This window comes from Saccopteryx bilineata, chromosome 5, assembly GCF_036850765.1.
Source record: "Saccopteryx bilineata isolate mSacBil1 chromosome 5, mSacBil1_pri_phased_curated, whole genome shotgun sequence".
Classification (NCBI taxonomy): Eukaryota; Metazoa; Chordata; class Mammalia; order Chiroptera; family Emballonuridae; genus Saccopteryx; species Saccopteryx bilineata.
The window spans coordinates 204,745,874-204,758,748 of NC_089494.1; the positions used below are offsets into that span (position 1 = coordinate 204,745,874).

Below are 12,875 nucleotides of genomic sequence, written 5' to 3' on the forward strand. Positions count from 1 at the left end.
TGCATATTCCTTGATCTCCTAATTTTTGTGAGCAGTATATGTTCTCCCATTAAGTGGGCTGTCATGACTAATGCATTCAACACACCCAGTGACTGCTATTGAGACTGATGTATATTTATCTAGTATAACACTCAGTATGTGGCACATTTCACACTACTTAGAACTCCACGGACCATAAAGGCATGTTATCGCCACCCAACCACCAGCAAGAGGAAACGTGGTGGTAAGAGTTAAAAGATGCTTCTCAAAAATAGAAAATACCTTTTTCAGATTTTAAAATCTTAATTTGGTTTCATGAAAGTTTAAAAATTTCATGAAAAATCATAGTGTTACCCTCTTTTAAGTTTCCCTGAAATAGGAACAATAATAACTAATCCCAAGACTACAAAATTTAATGAAATGAATCAGATCATGGGACCAACAAGACTTAACAATCAATCAAATTTATTAGTAATTTTTTTAATATTATTCCATGCCCCAGGCCTTTTGGTAGAGCTGGGGCCAAACTATAAGTAACCATTTGATTTTATCAGACTGTTCTTCTGAAACACTTTAAAAATAAAAAGTAATGGGCCTATTACTTCCATACCTCTCTCATTTTAAAAACATATGCACAGGTGAAGCCACATCAGATCATCTCTGACTACAGACCATTTTATTATATTTTAAAGTAGCAATCACAACAATTATGCATTTGAAGTCAATGAATATTAAGTACCAGCAAGAAGAGAAATATTTTTAATATTAAAAGTTGTTTTCAGCATCTATCTTTTAAACTTTGCCTAAAAATAAGAACCCATATTGATTAACACCATTTTCTCAGAAAATTACCTACATTAGAACATTATTTCGTACTTCAAGCAGACTATGAGAGGTGAATAATAAATTAAAAGAGCAAAGAGTTACATGCTTCCAGATATCCTAGAAGAAAACAACCAGAATGTCTAACATTATGGCTGATTTATGGTGTATACATGTGAAATAACTACTTACCTTTTAAAGAGAGGGCTCTGGAGCATGCCATTGTCATATAATCAAGAATTTGGCCTCTGTACTCTTTCTTGGAAGAGAAACCTAAGTCCTTGGAATTTCCTGAGAGGGAAAACAATAAAAAAGGAACACCTTTGTAATTCATAAGCTTTGTCTCATACCTGAGTTTATGCTAACTAAGTGACTCATGGTAGGACCCTAGATAGCTCAGAATAACAGCTGACCGTGTTATTAGAGGATTGGGGCTTTATCTGTGATATCAGCCTGACCTCCCAACCTCTGGGGACTGGAGATTGAGTTCAGTTATGTGGAGAGTGATTCAGTCAGTCATGTTTACATAATAGAACCCCAATAAAAACCCTGGGCACCAAAGTTTGAGAAGCCTTACTGATTGGTGAATGTACTGATGTGCCAGGTTTGATGCACCCTGATCCTATGGGGAGAAAACATGGAAGTTCTACATTCAGGACCTTCCCAGAGACAGCCCTATGTATCCCTACAGTTGACTAAACTGTATCCTTGATAATAAAACTATAATAAGTATAGCTCTATCCTGAGTTCTGTTACTATTCTAGTAAATTATTGAATCTGGGGATGAATGTTGTGGGTACTTGTTGAGGCGATATAGGTATTAAGGAAAGAGAGAGCAAGCAGTAAGCAGTGCATTTGGGTGGAACAGGGAGTCAAATTAAATAATTTATGTTTAAACCCATGGATCTTCCATAGCACAAGCCCATATTGGACATGAGCAGTGTGATGTGGTAGAAAATGTGATTGATTTAATGTTAGAAGATTTGGCTCCAACTAGCAATGTGACCGAAGATGAGTCACTTAACCTTGGCCTCAGTTTCATTTAAAATAAAGACATTAGATTAGATTATCTTTATATTTCCTTCAAGATATAAGATAGTATGATTCCATTTCTCTTTTACTATACAGCAATTATAATTGAATCATCAGACAGAAAAGAACATCAGCAGATTATTAAATTAATAAGGATAAAATGAAATACAGGTTTTAAAAGCCCCTTATAAACTACTACATGCTTTACAAGTGTTAGGTATTATTTTCTCCATTATTAATATAAAGTATCTGTTGTAAAAATTCTAAAATAAAAAGCACTCTGATTAAAATTTTCCAGATATCTAAAAGTAAGGCCATGTATTTCTATTCAAGCAAATGTCAAATGTGATATGTACTTATACTTTATTATATCTTTTTCAAATCTCTACTTAGGGTTATTTTGAAATTTGATAATGAAACAATAAGTAACTTATATTAATGTTTACCTTTTCAACTTTCTGGTAAGCATCTTCAGAGGAGGAATCATGTTATTCATCAATGTATACGTAAAACTAATGTCATGTGAGAATATATGAATGAAAATTCCTTAAGAACTGTAAAGAGCTATACAGACTCCATATTCTTGTAAACATAAAGGGCTACAGAGACTGCCTTCTAACCTAAAGAACAGAAAAAGAAGGAGGAATAGTGCTCAATGCAAGTTGGTTAAATTTAAATTATTTGAATCAAAGGATTTGGGTTCAAAAAGTTGTGCAGAACAGAGGTATCACATATAGATATAAAATAATGAGCCTACTGATGAACCTATCTCAGGTCTACTGCTAAGAGCTTATTGGGCAAGTTTAGAATCAAAACAAAAGGAAGAATTTAACCCCATCTCTACAGTGAGAATCCAATAAATATTAACTTGCTAAAGATGTCTAGAGTGAATAATAATCTAGTATCCCTGATCCTAATAAGAACGGTAAAAATAACTCTATTACATAAAATGTTAATGAAAGAGAAAAAAATAGAAAAAATACATTGTACAATAGATGGTAAGCAACAACCATTCTCTAGTTTATCAATTGCTCTGACTGTGACTCTGTAAAATGTCTAAAAATAAAACAAATGGAATACAATTCATTTATGAGCTCTATGATACTTTTTTTGCCTTTTTATCAGTTATTACAATCATATAAATTTAAATCATTTGACTCATTGTCAACATACAATTCAAACAGAAAAAAGTTGCAAAAGAGTGAAGAGGTTCAAAAACTAAAATGAATTTTTGGGGGGATTTACTAACTTGTTCTCCAATCCACTCTTTGCAATAATCTCTGAAAACAATTTGGTGAAGTTTATGTGACCTTTTTATATGCTCCCACAATATTTTAATCACTAAAAACTTGAATTCCCTTCCTACAATATTCTTGTCATGTTCTGAGTCCTTTAACTGACAGTCATCATTGGTTTTTTTACTCCTTATCACTTTTAATTCTTAATGCTATTATTACTGCCAAAACTACAACATCTTTTAAAAGGAAATGGAAAAGAGAAAAGATATTATCATAAACCATTCAGTAGTAACATTCAACATGGTGAACACTTTCACTAGAAATTTTTATATTTTCCTATTTGCTTTATTGGGCATATTTGAGTATTAAAAGCAATTTGCTAACAAAGTGTCTGTTACAGTTAGACACAGTAAGTTAGCCTGTAATTAGGAGGTATAGGACCTCACCAGGCTTAATTGGGAATGCCTGCCTTTGGTCTGTTTCCTAAATGAGAGAAAGCAATGTGCATTAGAGGAGAAGTTCAATATGTCAACTGGTAGAATGCACACAATACCTGTCTAATAGCAATCAATTCATCATCAACCTCTTTATCATGATGACTTTGTCAACTGTTTGTTCATTAGTTTTTCATGCACAAACTAACTAAGCAGATATCAAGTCATAATAAATGCCAGCTATTACAGAGTAGGAGGGACAATGTAAATAAGATTAGAAATTTTTTTAAGGAACGCAAAAATACATATAAAACATTTAATTTTTTCTTTGATAAAGTCTTAGATACTACAATCCCCAAATCTCATTTCAAAAACTTACAAGAAAATTGCTTCAGTAATTTATTATTGCTAATACTATCCTGCTGATGAAACTCATGTTAAATGGCGTTAAACTTTATCTTCTTCTTCTTCATCATATTGACAGAATGCTCCACTGAAAAGAAATTAAAAATAAATGAGAATGGTACTTCTAAAATGAATGTATTAGAGAAGATATCCTTTAAAATAATATTTATAAACTGATTGAGAGGACTACTTTTAATTAAAAATATCTCTCAATGGGTTAGAAGGTTTAATTTGAAAAACATTTAAAATATAACTTTTTATGTATGTATATAAAAATATATTTACTACTAGGAAACATATTTAATACAAAAACCTACATAAAAATTTCTAATTTTGTTTAATTATCTGCAGGTTTATACTTAGGTCATTGCTCGGACCTAGGTCGTGTCCACTGTATCATCACCATATCATAGCAACACTGCCCATTTAATTAAGAAAAAACATGCAAGCTCTGAAATTTTAATGAGTTCTATTCTATAAAGTGAGTCTGAAGGACAAAGGGCTGTTGTTAGCATGTGTGTGTTCTCACAAATATTGACTGACAAACATTTAGTACTAGTTTCAAACTTACAAAATAAAGGATTCTCAGGTCTATATGCTAAGAAAAATAGAAAAACATGGAATGTTTTAATACATAAATTATCCCTAAACTTACTTTTAAATACAGATGTGACTTCAACTTCTATTAACATCTGCTAACAATTAGCAAAGCCGAACATTTCTTCTCCTTCTATAGTGACATACCCTAAATCTCAGAGCAGGAATGAAAAGGAGAAGCCCAAGGAGTATAGATAATCCAAAAATCCCAAATAACTTAGTGGTGGTCACATTTTACTAAGCTCTAGGACCTTGATGATGAACCTTTTTATAAAAACCGCCCACTTTTGCAGTGCTGGTCAGCCTGGTCTCTCCCGCCCACTAGTGGGTGTTCCAGCTTTCATGGTGGGCCAATCGTGGTGCAATTTGGTTGTTCTGCTACTGCCCACCATGAAAGCTGAACACCTGCTAGTGGGTGAGAGGGACCAGGTTGACCAGCACTGCAAAAGTGGGAGGTTTTTATAAAAAGGTTCGCCATCACAGCTCTAGGAAGTACAGCTCTATTGCATCCTCATTCTTTAATTTTACGCTTTAGAAACAGAGTGCACATTTCCTCAAAGAGTAGGAAATTGAAAGCCCTTATGGTCTAAGACTAAAAGAAGAGGTGTTCACCTCTTCCATGATAGTGTTGTTCATATGGTGTAAAACTATGACAGTCATCATTTGCACTAACTTCTCTGCCAAACTCTCAGAGCATAATACATCCTGTTACTTTTTCAGCAAAATTAAAAAAAAAAAACTCTGCTTCCAATGATGAGGCCTAAAATATGTATTTCCCAAAGTCATTATCACACAATTTTATCCATTCTCCATATTATATATAGGTGGCCACATACACTGAATAAATAAAGTAAAATCAGTATCTCTATACATTCAATTCAATTGAACAAGCAATTATTAAATACAATGGTTAAAAGCATAAGCTTTAGAATCAGAAAGACTTGGATTAGAAGTGTGAAAATGCCTTTTATTAATCACATGAGTTTTGCCCTGACCAGTGGCTCAGTGGATAAACTGTCAGTCCAGCAAATGGACGTCCTGGGTTTGATTCTTGGTCAGAACATGCAGAAGTGACAACCTGCTTCTCCCTCTCTGCCTCCCCTCCTTCTCTCCCTATTCCTCTCTCATAGCCAGTGGCTTGAGCATGACCCCGGGTGCTGAGGATAGCTTAGTTAGTTGAAACACATCAGCCTCAGGCACTAAAAATAGCTCAATACTTGAGCATCAGCCCCAGATGGAGTTGCCCAGTGGATCCTTGTCAGGGCGCATGCAGGAGTCTGCCTCACTGTCTCCCCTCCTCTCACCTAAAAAAATAAAATCACAGAGGTGGAAAGATGGCAGTGGAGTAGACAGACGTTCCAACTTCCACCTCCCAGAACCAAAGTGGATTACAACTTAATTTTAAGAACAATCATCTGAAAAAACCAACTTTGGGCTAAATCGAGAGGACTCTATAACCAAATATCACTAAAGAAACTAAAATGAGCCTGGTAGAAAAAGCAGAAACACAAAGAGCTGGGCAGCCCGGAGGGCCTTGTGTGGCGGGAGGGAAGTTTCCTGGAGAAGAAAGGGTCCTGGGCCCCTGGAACAAAGCCCCAACTTGAAGCCCAAGAGCTTAAAAGAGGCATATGGACAATGTTTAGCTGTGAAACAAGCCAGGATACTATTTGTGAGAAAGAGGCAGATTTCTCAGACCCAGGATTCATCTTAAAGGGATCATGCAGAAAACGTCTTTCACAACCACTCACTCAAGGATCCAGGGAATGGGGACCACTGAGAGGACCAGAGTAGCAGGAAGAGAGTGTAATCTATGAGGCACAGGGAGAAACAGTTTGAGAGATAGCCGCCCCAAACCCTGAGCTGAGTCACTCCTCAAATCTAAAGTGAATATTTTGCCTGGAAGCAGCAATACCAGCAAAGGGAAGCAGGTCACCAGCCAAACAGGAGCTCCTCTGCTGCAGTCAGAACAAAGAATTGCTTAGAAGCAGGGAGCTATTAGGGATACAGTATTGAATGCTGAGATATGAGCTGTATTGCCACCCCCACATTGCTGACTGTTTGCTGGAGGGCAGCCAGGAGTGGGACGTGGGAGTGCAGTCCCATCAGTGGGGGAAGAAGCTGGGGGTCGGCTGTGGCTGCAGCCTGGGCACCAGCACAGTCCCACCCATGGGGGTGGAAGCTGGGAGCCAGCTGCAGCTGCAGATAGGGCGCACAAAAGTGGTCTGACCAGCGGCTGCAGGATGGGTGCACGAGAGTGGTCCCACCTACTGTCCCACCCATGGGGGTGTAGGCAGAGACTGGGGGCTGGCAAAGGCTTGCAGCCTGGGAATGTGAATGCAGTCCCACCCATAAAGGCAAGGCAGAAGTCGCAGCAGTGGGCCGGCATGGTCAACACCCATGACTGAATGCCCGAGGCAGCAGCAGAGTAGGTGGCAGGCCTGCAGACAGACCACACCTAGGGAACACAGAGGCCACACCCATTGGGCTCCTGTGGCCACACCCTTCTTATACACAGACAAAATAAGAAGGCAGAGAAATGCAACTCAAATGAATCAACAAGATAAATCTCCAGAAAAAGATCTGAACGAGATGGAAATAACCAAATTACCGGATGCAGAGTTTAAAATAATAATTGTTAGGATGCTCAAAGATCTTAGAGCAACAATGGATGGACATAATGAGCACCTAAATAAAGAGATAGCAAGCATCAAAAAGGACATTGAAATAATAAAAACAAACCAGTCAAAAATGACAAATACAATATCAGAAATGAAGACCACATTAGAAGGAATTAAAAGCAGGATGGATGAAGCTGAGGATCGAATCAGCAATTAAGAGGACAAAATAAATGAAAGCAAGGAAGCAGATCAGTAAAAAGAAAAGAGGCTCAAAAAGTCTGAGGAAACTCTATGAGCGCTCTGTGACAACATGACAAAAAACAACATCCACATCATACAGGTTAGTGAAGGGGAAAAGATCAAGAGATAGAGAATCTGATTGAAGAAACTTCCTGAAAACTTCCCAAAATTGATAAATGAAAAAGTCAAACAAGTTCAAGAAGCACAGAGAGTCCCATTAAGAATGATCCCAAGGAGGCCTACTCCAAGACACATCATAATTAAAATACAAAAATTAAGAGATAAAGAATTCAAAAAGCTATAAGAGAAAAGCAGTCAATTACCTACAGAGGAGCTCCATAAGAATGACATCTGATTTCTCAACAGAAACATTTGAGACCAGAAGGGAATGGCAAGAAATATTCAAAGTAATGCAAACAGCCTATAACCAAGACTTTTCTATCCAGCAAGGCTACTATTTAAAATTGAAGGAGAAATAAAAAGCTTCCCAGAACAGGCTAATTTTATGAACTATCATCTGGAAAAACCACCTTTGGACTAAACTAAAAGGACTCTTCAACCAAGGAACGCTGAAGAAGCCACACAGAGACTGGTAGGAAAAGCAGACACACGGAGAGGGCTGCCCAGCTCCTCGGAGCAAACAGCAGCAGGGAGAGACTCGCGTGGCGGGAAGTGAGTTTAGCAGAGGGGAAAGGGTCCTGAGCCCCAGGAACAAAGCCCCAGCCTGCAGCCCCAGACCCCAGAAGAGGCATAAGGACAGTATTTAGCTGGAAACAAGTCAGGATACTGTTTGTGAGAGAGTCTGATTTCTCAGACCCAGGATCCTTCTTAAAGGGACCATGCAGAAAATCTCTCTCAAAAACAATCACCTGGAAATCCTGGGGACGGGGGAGAGGAGAAAATCACAGTAACAAGAAGAGAGTGCAATCTAGGAGGCATAGGGAGAAACATTTTGGGAGATAGCCACCCTAACCCCTGGGACGAGTCACTCCCCAAAGCTGAAGTGAATATTTCCCCCAGAAACAGCAATACCAGCAAAGGGAAGCAAGAGAGCAGCCAAACAAGCTCCCCCGCAGCATTCAGAGCAGAGTCACATAGAAGGAGGGAGCTTTCGGGTCTACAGTAGTGAGTCTTAGGGTCCGAGCTGCAACACCCCCACCCACGTGGCTGAGGGTGCACTAGAGAGCGGGCAGCAGCGGGAGACAAAAGCGCGGTTCTGCTGGCAGGGGTGGAGGCCGGCTGGCCACCACTGGGCTCAGGTGTGAGCTCAATCTTGCCCGGCTGGAGAGAAGGGGGCGTGCAAAAGTGGTCAAGCTCAGCTGCCGGCAGCCTGTAATCCAGCCTCCGGGAGAAGGGCGGGAACCCCGGAAAGGGTAGAAACCAGCCCCGGAGCAAGGGCAGAGGAGCACAGCCCTGCCCCGCCTGTGCAACCCAGGCTTGCGGTCTGACTTGGTAGCCGGCTCCTCCCGCGGGAGTGGAGCCAAAAGCCCAGAAGAGGCGGAGTTCCACTACGGAGCTGAGCTTGGGCACGCAGCCCTGCCCAGCGGTAGAGCCAAGGCTAGCAGCTGTTCCTTGAGTGGGATCATCCTGCAAAGGCAGGGCGAAAGCTCGGAAAGAGGCGGAGATCCGCAGCTGAGCAAAGGTGCTTGCCAGTGCCCTCAGGACCGAGCATAACGTCACACACAGGGGCGGGGCAAAGGCCAAGGCCACCAACCCTTGTGCACCTGAGCACGTGATCACAGCCACTCCCGTGAAGAGAAAATGTGGAGGCAGAGAAATACAACACAAATAAACCAAGAAAAATCCCCAGAAAAGGACCTAAGTGAATCAGATATAACCAAATTACCAGATGCAGAGTTTAAAATAACGATTGTTAGGATGCTCAAAGATATTAGAACAACCATAGATGGCCATTACGAAAACCTAAATAAAGAGATAACAAATATAAAAAAGGACATTGAAATAATAAAAAAGAATCAGACAGAAATGACAAATACAATAACTGAAATAAAGAATACAATGGAAGGAATTAAAAGCAGGATGGATGAAGCAGAGAATCGAATAAGTGAGTTAGAGGACACAATAAATAAAGGCACGGGAGCAGAGCAGAAAAAAGAAAAGAGACTCAAAAAGTCTGAGGAAACTCTAAGAGAGCTCTGTGACAACATGAAGAGAAATAACATCCGCATCATAGGGGTTCCTGAAGAAGAAGAGAAAGAACAAGGGATAGAGACTTTGTTCAAACATATTATAGCGGAAAACTTCCCCCAATTAAGGCAGGAAAACATTTCACATGTTCAGGAAGCACAGAGAACTCCATTGAGGAGAAACCCAAAGAAACCAACACCAAGACACATCATAATTAAATTATCAAAGCTAAATGATAAAGAGAAAATATTAAAAGCTGCTAGAGAAAAAAAGACTATCACCTACAAAGGAGCCCCCATAAGGATGACTTCTGACTTCTCAACAGAAACACTTGAGGCCAGAAGGGAATGGCAAGAAATATTCAAAGTAATACAGAACAAGAACCTACAACCAAGACTACTTTATCCAGCAAGGCTATCATTTAAAATTGAAGGAGAAATAAAAAGCTTTACAGACAAAAAAAAAAACTCAAGGCTTTCACTGCAACCAAACCAAGGCTGCAAGAAATGCTAAGGGACCTGTTGTAAACAGATTAAGGAAAAAAAGAATATAGCAAAAGAGGAAAACAGTTTTAAAGAAAAAAATGGCAATAAACAATTACATATCAGTAATAACCTTAAATGTTAATGGATTAAATGATCTGATCAAGAGACATAGGGTAGCTGCGTGGATAAGAAAACAGGACCCTGCCTGACCTGTGGTGGCGCAGTGGATAAAGCGTCGACCTGGAAATACTGAGATCGCCGGTTCGAAACCCTGGGCTTGCCTGGTCAAGGCACATATGGGAGTTGATGCTTCCAGCTCCTCCCCCCTTCTCTCTCTCTCTCTCTCTCTGTCTCTCTCTCTGTCTCTACCTCTCCTCTATAAAATGAATAAATAAATAAAAAAAATTTAAAAAAAAAAAAGAAAAGAAAACAGGACCCATACATATGCTGTCTACAGGAGACACACCTTAAATCAAAAGATGCACACAGACTGAAGATAAAAGGATGGAAAAAAAATATTTCACGCAAATGGAAATGAAAAAAAAAGCTGGGGTAGCAATACTTATATCAGATAAAATGGACTTTAAAACAAAGACCATAGCTAGAGATAAAGAAGGTCACTACATAATGATAAAGGGAGCAATCCAAAAGGAAGATATAACCATTATAAATATCTACGCACCTAATATAGGAGCACCTAAATATATAAAGCAAACTTTGATGGACTTAAAGGGCGAGATCAACAGCAATACTATAATAGTAGGGGATTTCAATACCCCATTAACAGCATTAGATAGATCCTCAAGAAAGAAAATTAACAAAGAAACAGCAGACTTAAAGGACATATTAGATCAACTCGATTTAATAGATATTTTCAGAATCTTTCACCCTAAAACAGCAGAATATACATTCTTTTCAAGCGCTCATGGTACATTCTCTAGAATAGACCACATGTTAGGGCACAAAAGTGATCTCAACAAATTTAAAAAGATTCAAATCATATCGAGCACTTTCTCTGATCACAATGGCATTAAACTAGAAATCAACCACAATAGAAAAATTGAAAAACATTCAAACACTTGGAAACTAAATAGCATGTTATTAAATAATGAATGGGTTAACATTGAGATCAAAGAAGAAATTAAAAAATTCTAGAAACAAACGATGATGAGCATACATCGACTCAAAATTTATGGGACACAGCAAAAGCAGTCCTGAGAGGAAAGTTTATAGCATTACAGGTATACCTCAAGAAGCTAGAAAAAGCTCAAATAAACAACTTAACCCTGCATCTAAAAGAACTAGAAAAAGAACAGCAAGTAAAGCCCAGAGGTAGTAGAAGAAAGGAAATAATAAAGATCAGAGCAGAAATAAATGACAAAGAGGCTAAAGAAACAATACAGAGGATCAATGAAACCAGGAGCTGGTTCTTTGAAAAGGTAAACAAGATCTATGAACCTTTAACCAGGCTCACCAAGAAAAAAGAGAGAGAACTCAAATAAATAAAATTAGTTATGAGAGTGGAGAAGTAACAACTGACACAGCAGAAATACAAAGGATTGTAATAAAATACTGTGAAGAACTGTACGCCAAAAAACTAGACAACCTCGATGAAATGGACAAATTCCTTGAAACATATAATCTTCCAAAAATCAATCTGGAAGAATCAGAAAACCTAAACAGACCAATTACAACAAATGAGATTGAAACAGCTATCAAAAAACTCCCAAAAAAGAAAAGTCCTGGGCCTGATGGCTTCACAAGTGAATTCTACCAAATATTCAAAGAAGAACTAACTCCTATCCTTCTCAAGCTATTTCAAAAAATTCAAGAGAAAGGAAGACTTCCAAACTCCTTTTATGAGGCGAGCATAATTCTGATTCCAAAACCAGGCAAAGACCACACAAAAAAAGAAAATTATAGGCCAATATCCCTGATGAACTTAGATGCAAAAATCCTCAACAAAATATTAGCAAACCGAATCCAGCAATATATGGAAAAAATCATACACCATGATCAAGTAATATTTATTCTTGGGAGCCAAGGCTGGTACAATATTCGCAAATCAATCAATGTGATTCATCACATAAACAAAAGAAAGGAGAAAAACCACATGATAATTTCAATAGATGCAGAAAAAGCATTTGATAAAGTCCAGCACCCATTCATAATCAAAACTCTCAGCAAAGTGGGAATACAGGGAACATACCTCAACATGATAAAGGCCATCTATGACAAACCCACAGCCAACATCATACTCAATGGCAAAAATTAAAAGCAATCCCCTTAAGATCAGGAACAAGGCAGGGGTGCCCCCTTTCACCACTCTTATTCAACATAGTTCTAGAAGTCCTAGCCACAGCTATCAGACAAGAAAAAGAAATAAAAGGCATCCAAATTGGAAAAGAAGAAGTAAAACTATCATTATTTGCAGATGACATGGTATTGTATATAGAAAACCCTAAAGTCTCAGTCAAAAAACTACTAGACCTGATAAATGAATTTGGCAAGGTGGCAGTATATAAAATCAATACTCAGAAATCAGAGGCATTTTTATACACTAATAATGAACTGTCAGAAAGAGAAATCAGGGAATCAATCCCCTTTACCATTGCAACCAAAAAAAATAAAGTACCTAGGAATAAATCTAACCAAGGAGATTAAAGACTTGTACTCGGAAAATTATAAAACATTGATAAAAGAAATCAGGGAAGATACGAATAAGTGGAGGCATATACCGTGCTCATGGTTAGGAAGAATAAACATCATTAAAATGTCTATATTACCCAAAGCAATTTATAAATTCAATGCAATACCAATTAAAATACCAATGACTTACTTCAAAGACATAGAACACATATTCCAAAAATTTATATG

General features: G+C 38.2%; 1 long non-coding RNA gene across 1 annotated transcript in view; it reads right to left on the minus strand.

Moving 5' to 3' along the window:
• Positions 1-993: 993 nt before the first annotated feature.
• Positions 994-12,875, minus strand: part of LOC136306928 (uncharacterized) — a 119,416-nt gene continuing 107,534 nt past the window's right edge. The window contains exon 3 of the long non-coding RNA XR_010725713.1: positions 994-1,092. This is a non-coding gene — a long non-coding RNA (uncharacterized lncRNA). The remainder of the gene's footprint in view (positions 1,093-12,875) is intronic.